The sequence below is a fragment of the Eptatretus burgeri genome, chromosome 8, assembly GCF_056783735.1.
Source record: "Eptatretus burgeri isolate ZD-2024b chromosome 8, Ebu_testis_v1, whole genome shotgun sequence".
Lineage (NCBI taxonomy): Eukaryota > Metazoa > Chordata > Myxini > Myxiniformes > Myxinidae > Eptatretus > Eptatretus burgeri.
Genome location: NC_140968.1, coordinates 32,388,922 through 32,395,650, shown reverse-complemented (window position 1 = coordinate 32,395,650; position 6,729 = coordinate 32,388,922). Strand labels below are relative to the sequence as shown.

The window sequence follows — 6,729 nt, the reverse complement described above, 5'->3', positions numbered from 1 at the left end:
TATAAAATTACTGCAGAAAAGCGCGCGAGCGCGGGAAAATTTTGGTGGGAGTTTTCAAATTAAATTTAATTGGCGGCAAACGGGACTTCTGCACCATGGCGGATGTGCAGATGTTTGAGGAGGAAGGCCACGTGTCTGGCAGCGAGTCGGGGGAAGAAGGAAGAGACGAGGGTAGGATTGGAACCTCCCCCATTCCGAGCGTGGACCGTGCTTCATTGCCCGTAACGGGGCCGGCAGCGCCGGAAACCGGTGCGATGACGATCCAGACACTGTTGGAACGTTTAATAGCGGACATGACGGTATAAATGGCAGGTCAATTCGTGACACAGAGGGCAGAAATGACGGCACAAATGGCAAAAATGACGGCACAGGGGGCGGAAATGACAGATCAATTGGGGGTGATGGGGGAACGGTTGGGTGCACGGATTGATTTAATGGGGGATGAATTGGGGGAAAAGATGGAGAAGGTGAAAACTGAGATGCAGGAGTGTTTGGATGTTGGATTGGGAGAAATACGGAGCAGATTCGAGGATGGATTGGGGGAAACAAAGGTAGAGGTTGCATTGGAGGGGGAAAATATACGAAAGGAGTTGGTGGATGGAATTGATGCAACGAGCATTCGGGTTGATGGGGTGGATGGGGGCCTGGAGCGTCATCGTGCCTGTGTGGATGCTCATGTGCAGCTGCGGGTGGAGGGGTGGGGAGAGCTGAGGAAGCGAGGGATGAATTTGGCGGAGGAGGTGGAAGGATTGGAGGCTCGTTTGGACGAACAGGATGGGATTATGAGCCGGGATGAGGTCTTGGATGAAGGCCTGGTAGAGCCGTCTTTTGTGGGTGGAGTGTCCGGGTTGGTTGAGGAGCGGCTGCGGGCTCGCGGCGGAGCCTTGGAGGAGGTTGTGCGGGCCCGGCGGATCCTGCGGGAGGAGGTGAATCGGTCCGTTCAACGTTTGGAACAGGAGGCAGAGTTGACCTGTGGGACCCTCACCACAGGGCATCTTTGGCCACGGTGGGCTCCGGAATTGGATGCGCAGCCGCGGGGGTGTTTGATCCCTGGGCTGGATTCGGACGGGGGAGGGACTGGGAAGCGGGCCTCCGTAAAGGTGGTCCCCCTGGTGAATTTCGACGGGTCGGGGAGCGTTGAAGCTTTTCTGATGCAATTTGAGTGCATTTCCCGACTAAACGGGTGGAATGATTAGGAACGTGCAGGGAATTTGGTGGCGGCATTGCGGGGACCAGCCGCAGATGTGTTAAGCGTGATCGCGGAGGGGATGTTGACCAGCTCCCACATTTGCGAGGCGTTGAGCCGTCGGTTTGGGTTCGCGGCAGGCTGTGATCTGGTGCGGGCCCAGCTCCAGCACCGCAGATTAAAGCCGGGTGAGACAGTGCAGGAGCTGGCACAGGACATTTACCAATCAGTCAGGATCGTGTATCGGGACCTTACAGTGGAGGCGTGGGACAGACTGGCACTAGAGAAATTTTTAGCTGCTCTTGCTGACCCTGAGGTCCGAGCGCTAGTGGAGCTACAGGATCCACCCAGCGTGCACCGAGCGGCCGAGTGCACAGCCAGGCTGGCCTCGTGGAGTCGGCCGGGTCGGGTGCCCGAGAGGCCATCGGTGACGATCCGACAGGCAGAGATTCAGGATCAGGGAGGGGGGCTGGGAGAAATTAGCATTACCCAAATGTTTCAGGAAATTTGCCAGAAACTGTCAAGTTTGATAAGGGGTAATTCGGTAGTTGGTGCGCCAAAGCGGCGGGGTCCAGCCCAGCCAATAGAGCAATTCGATTATGGCCGAGGGGGTCCGGAACCGGAAGAGACATTACACCGATACCCACGGGGGCCTTTTATGGGGAGTTGTTTCCGGTGCGGGCGAAGAGAACACATGCAACGATATTGCCGGTACCCGGCGATGGAGGGACCCTCCAATAGACTTTTAGACTCGGAGAGGGTGAATCCTCCTGCTGAACCGCCAGGTCTATCCGAGATGCCCTTTCATAGGTCGGGTCCGGAGATCACTGTCGGGGGTCGGGGAGACTAGATTGGGCTGAGCATATACGGCCATGCTCGGCTGCTGAGATTGTGGTGAAGTGCCCTCCTTTGGTGGAAAAAAATGAATTGTGGGAAAATTGGCATGGGTTTGTAAGTTCTGCTGGGTTTTAGAGTGACAATCGGGACAGTGGGTAATTGGTAACAAAGCGGGCACAAGTGGCTGTCCAATGGCTGGTGCGTGGATCGGGTGAGAAGTGCTGTGTGAGTTGTTTTAATTTAAGAAGTGAAATGTATGGTGCACACATTGATTTTTTATTGGACATGGTGTGGTAACAGGGAAGGTCATGGTCGGTGAAGTGTTAGAAATGCAGGTGTCACATGTAAGGCTGATGGGGTGGGGGAGTTATGTGGGTTTTGTGGGTGGGGATGATGTGCTTGTCCACAGGGATTGCTGAAGCTCACGGTGAGCGGGAATTGCGACCCCCTTCAAGGAGATTCACCCCTGGTGGCTAATGGTGACAGTGTCTGGAGCCACCTGGGAGAGGGTCTGGTTGGGCGACCAAGGCGGGTAGGACCTTGGCGACCCAGGAAGGCCAGAGGAGCCATTGAGACCCCTTCCAGTGTGTTATACGGGATTAGAGTTGATGGCTACCAGGTAGGAGGGAATCAAAGGGAGCGGGGCGGAGAAACGTCTGGGTTGGAATAAAGCTTACCTGTGGGCATGGTTGCACCTGAGATGCCCCCATCATCTTGTGGTAACCCACCCCACGGCCACGACGGGATTCAGCCTGCATGATTAAAATGGGGAACATGACCTAGAAATGTGATGATTACCATGGTGTGGGTGTTGTGAAGATGTGTGAGACCCACTCGATCCCGCACAACTTGACATGTGCAGCAAGGGCATGATGTCCGCATAATTTTGGGGTCAAATAAATTTGAAAATTGGCTCCCCAGGTAACGCTGGGTCGATTAGCATCCACTGGGGGGGGGGCGGTCAAGTGTAAATATCCTGTGAATAGTGTCGTTAAGGCTTAGAGTAGGAATGTAAAGTATAAGTGTTGTGTTTTTGTGGAACCTTTTGTTTCCCCTCCCCAGATCACTGGAAGAATGCTAGGCAAGAGCGATGATCCAGAAGATTGAGTGCAACTTCGCTCAGTGCTCTCATGTGATAAAATAAAAAATAAAAAAATAAAAAAACCAATGATTGTTTAGGCGAGGATAAGGCCATAAGGGGGTACATTAAGCAGGATAGGTAAGTTAGCTGCGACTCGCTGCCCATTGCCCCTTCTACTTTATTTCGTTAGGTTAATTACGTGTGAGTCAGTAAGTGTTAAAGCTGGTACGGTAGCGCCTGTGATATACCTTGCAGGAGCTGAGGTACCAGAGGAGGGGGCAGTGTTACGTTTGAGGGGTTGGTATGCATTCAAAGGGTAATTAAGATGTTTAATTAGGTATGCCATGCTGTTCGAGTTGACCAGGATCTCGATATAATAAGTAGCAATTCAGTGGTGATAAGTTGTCTAGTAAATGTTCATTTCTTCAAGGGGGAAATGATAATTGTCACGTAATTAGATAGGGACACGGGATAGGGTAAGTGTGTCTGCGTAAACCCCTTTTGGTATTCTCTGGAGGCTGGCCGTGACGTCACAGGACAGTGCTGCGGATGGCTCCGCCCCGTGATCACGATTGGCGGAAGGCGACGGCGGTGTGCCAATAAAACGGCTCGATTGGAAGTGACGAGGACCAAGGATAAAAAGGTTCTGTTCGGGGTTGAAAAGGAAGAGGAAGAAGATCGGGACAAAAAGATCGTGTTTTTTTGGTGTGGAGGCTGTCGCGCGGAAAGCATACTTGTTGTTGTCCTGATTCGACCGTGTTCTTCATCGTGTCTTGGAGCCTTGCTGAGCCTCGTGCCTCACCTTGGTTGGCTCTGGGGTTCTGCTGACTCGGAGTACGGGGTCGAACGGCGGGCGGACCTGCCTCCCTCTCCTGCTCGCAATTTGGCGCCAGAACTGGTTCCCTGGCGGCTGTGAGCGGACTTGGGCCAGGACCAGGAGGTCGACAGCACCACGGTTTCTCCTGCCCCCCCCCCCCTGACGAGAGCAAGGCCAGCTCGTCCGACGCTGATCCAGGGACAGTTGCGTCCACATCACGGTCCAGCCTGACCACCAGAAGTAGCTACGTTTTGTGTGTGTGTGTGCGTGTGCGTGTACCTGGCGCCTTAGAGGGTTTGAGATTTGTATATTCATTGGAATTGTCTGTGTTTTCCCCACGCCCGATCCCGCACCATCCCGTCGAATCGCCCCGGATCCCTCTTCTTGCCAAGTCTTGTTATTTCTGGTTAATAATAAAAACAAATAAACATCATCAACTCAGTGAAAAGTGACTCGTGCCACCTTCCTCGTCCCGTTTGCGGTAGAGCGATTAGAACCGCCATGTTTGGGTTATAAATAAATAAACCGCCTCCACCGTTTCGGCTCATTCTACGTTGGCGGGACTGTTCAAGTCCTCTGGACGTCACAATATTATGGCACGAAACACCTCCCCATCTTCCCACAGTTAAATCATTTTGTATTTCCTCACTTATTATAATTAATCCTGTTTTTTCTGTTTTCATGATATAAACTAGGGCAAAACCATGATTATATTTACCCTTATTAAATTGTTTTATTTGTTGTTTACTAATCGTGGCTCCACAAAACTCATTCTCTATACCAAGTGGATAATATTCTTCCTAACGAGACTGATTTAATTGTTCCAGGTCTTCGAGGTCAATTTTAAATGACCAATTATACCCTTAATCATTCATATCATACCCCCATTGTTCTATTCTCATACAAACTATACGCCCTTCTTTATAAAAATTTATTTTAAGTCGAACTGTGAATTCTGTATGACCTGGAGATAAAATCAACACTTCTGTATCTTTGGAATACACGGCCGTTTTATTCAAGGATATATATATTGTGATAAATCGCTTAATCTCACCAAGCCATTCGCGTCAGTCGGGCTTGAATAATTTTTTAATTTATAAGCATTTTTCATATTAATATTTTTGGTAATATTATATTTATGTCGTTTAGCCAGTGCCTTTGTGTAATAATTTGATAAATCAATATCCAGTTCTTGGGATACACCAAAGATACAACCATCTTTACCAACATAAGTCATTTATATTAGATTAAAAATAATGTCATAAAATTTTTTATTTTTGTTGAGTTGAAATAACACATACATACATAATTGACCACAACACTTGAAATTTAATTATTGGACTTGAAATGTTTGATAAACACCATTCTGTAAGAATTTTATGACTTCAACAGGTGGTGGAAGACCAAAACTATCAAAATAATATTTGTCTTGACGATTAAAAATACAAACTCAATGAGAACCGTTCCCATCATTATCTTCGAAGTTCATAATTATATTGTTTGTATGTTTAAGCACATTTGTTAATTCATCTCTCATACAAATAACCACATTATGAATTTTTAATTTCTTACAATATTTGACAAGTAATAAATTTGATGTTGTATTCTTTCCAAGTTCTTTAAACCACTCATCAATGCTCATTTATTTATTAAAAAGATATAATCCATTACCTCTTTTAGTTCATTTTACACCTGCTTGTGCGATAGAAGAAAGCACATCTCCAACTGACAATCTCGATTTATCAGGCAGACCTTCAAGTTTTTCAGCAAAATCTACAATTACGCAACTTCCACTAATTTGTTTCTCCAACTCTTTGTTATGTCTTTCCAATTCTTTTTGAGCCTGGAGTTGAGCCTTCCTTTCGTTGGCCATTTTCACCGCTTTTGAAATACCACCCGTCAATGCTCCAACCGCACTTAAACCAGCAAATAAAGGAAGTAGAAATGGGAGAAATTCTCCACTCGTCTCTCTTATTGAATATTTTTTCAACATTGGTTTTGTCATTTTAATTTTAAGTGAGCCAGTATCATTCAAGATTTTAACCTGTTCTCTTGTGAGCAAAACATCAATTCTTACTGCTCCTTTTCTCTGAATTGTATTAACATTAATCGTACAAAGCTTTTGATTTTGAACACAAGATGATAGTTGATGAAGATTGATTTGATTAACATATACCCCAGTTCGTACTTTGCCACTCATTTATTTAACAAAAAATGATGTGAGACCAATCATAACACCATTATCTGTATTAATCTGCAATTCTGTTTCTTCCAAAAGCAAACAATATGTATCAACTTCTTCACTCTCTCCTCTTTCAATGTATAGGGAAGTATCCACTCGATAAGACTTTATAGTTTCCTTTTGAGCGCCCAGGTCAAACGCATAGATTGTATACAAACTTTTAAATGCTGTCATATCCAAAATAGGTTCTTTATTCCCATTACTTTCACACACCTTTTGGTAAGACTTGTATGCTTCAGCCAAATCATTTTTTTCCCCAATTAATTTCCAATCTATCTCGTGGATAAAATGTTCCATCTCAAGAAACACGAAGTTGTTTCACCTTAGCAGTGTCACTCAATGCATTATTCTTATCAGTCACAGTATCACCATCTGGCTTTTTAAAAATGATCCACAGATAGCGTGGCTTTCCTTCCAGAACACCCAAGTTCCACGTGTAAGTGGTTTGGTTGAGTTTAACGTGTTGACATCTTCTTTTGAGGTATGATACACTGAGTGGTTTCTTTGAGTTAAGTCTTCTGTTCAACATCTCTTCTGTTTTAAGATTAGGAGTATATTCACTAATA

General features: G+C 46.4%; 1 pseudogene; it reads left to right on the top strand.

Annotated features, from left to right (window-relative positions):
- The first annotated feature begins 479 nt into the window (after positions 1-479).
- On the top strand, positions 480-2,282 carry LOC147021466 (uncharacterized; annotated as a pseudogene).
- The last annotated feature ends 4,447 nt before the right edge of the window (positions 2,283-6,729 follow it).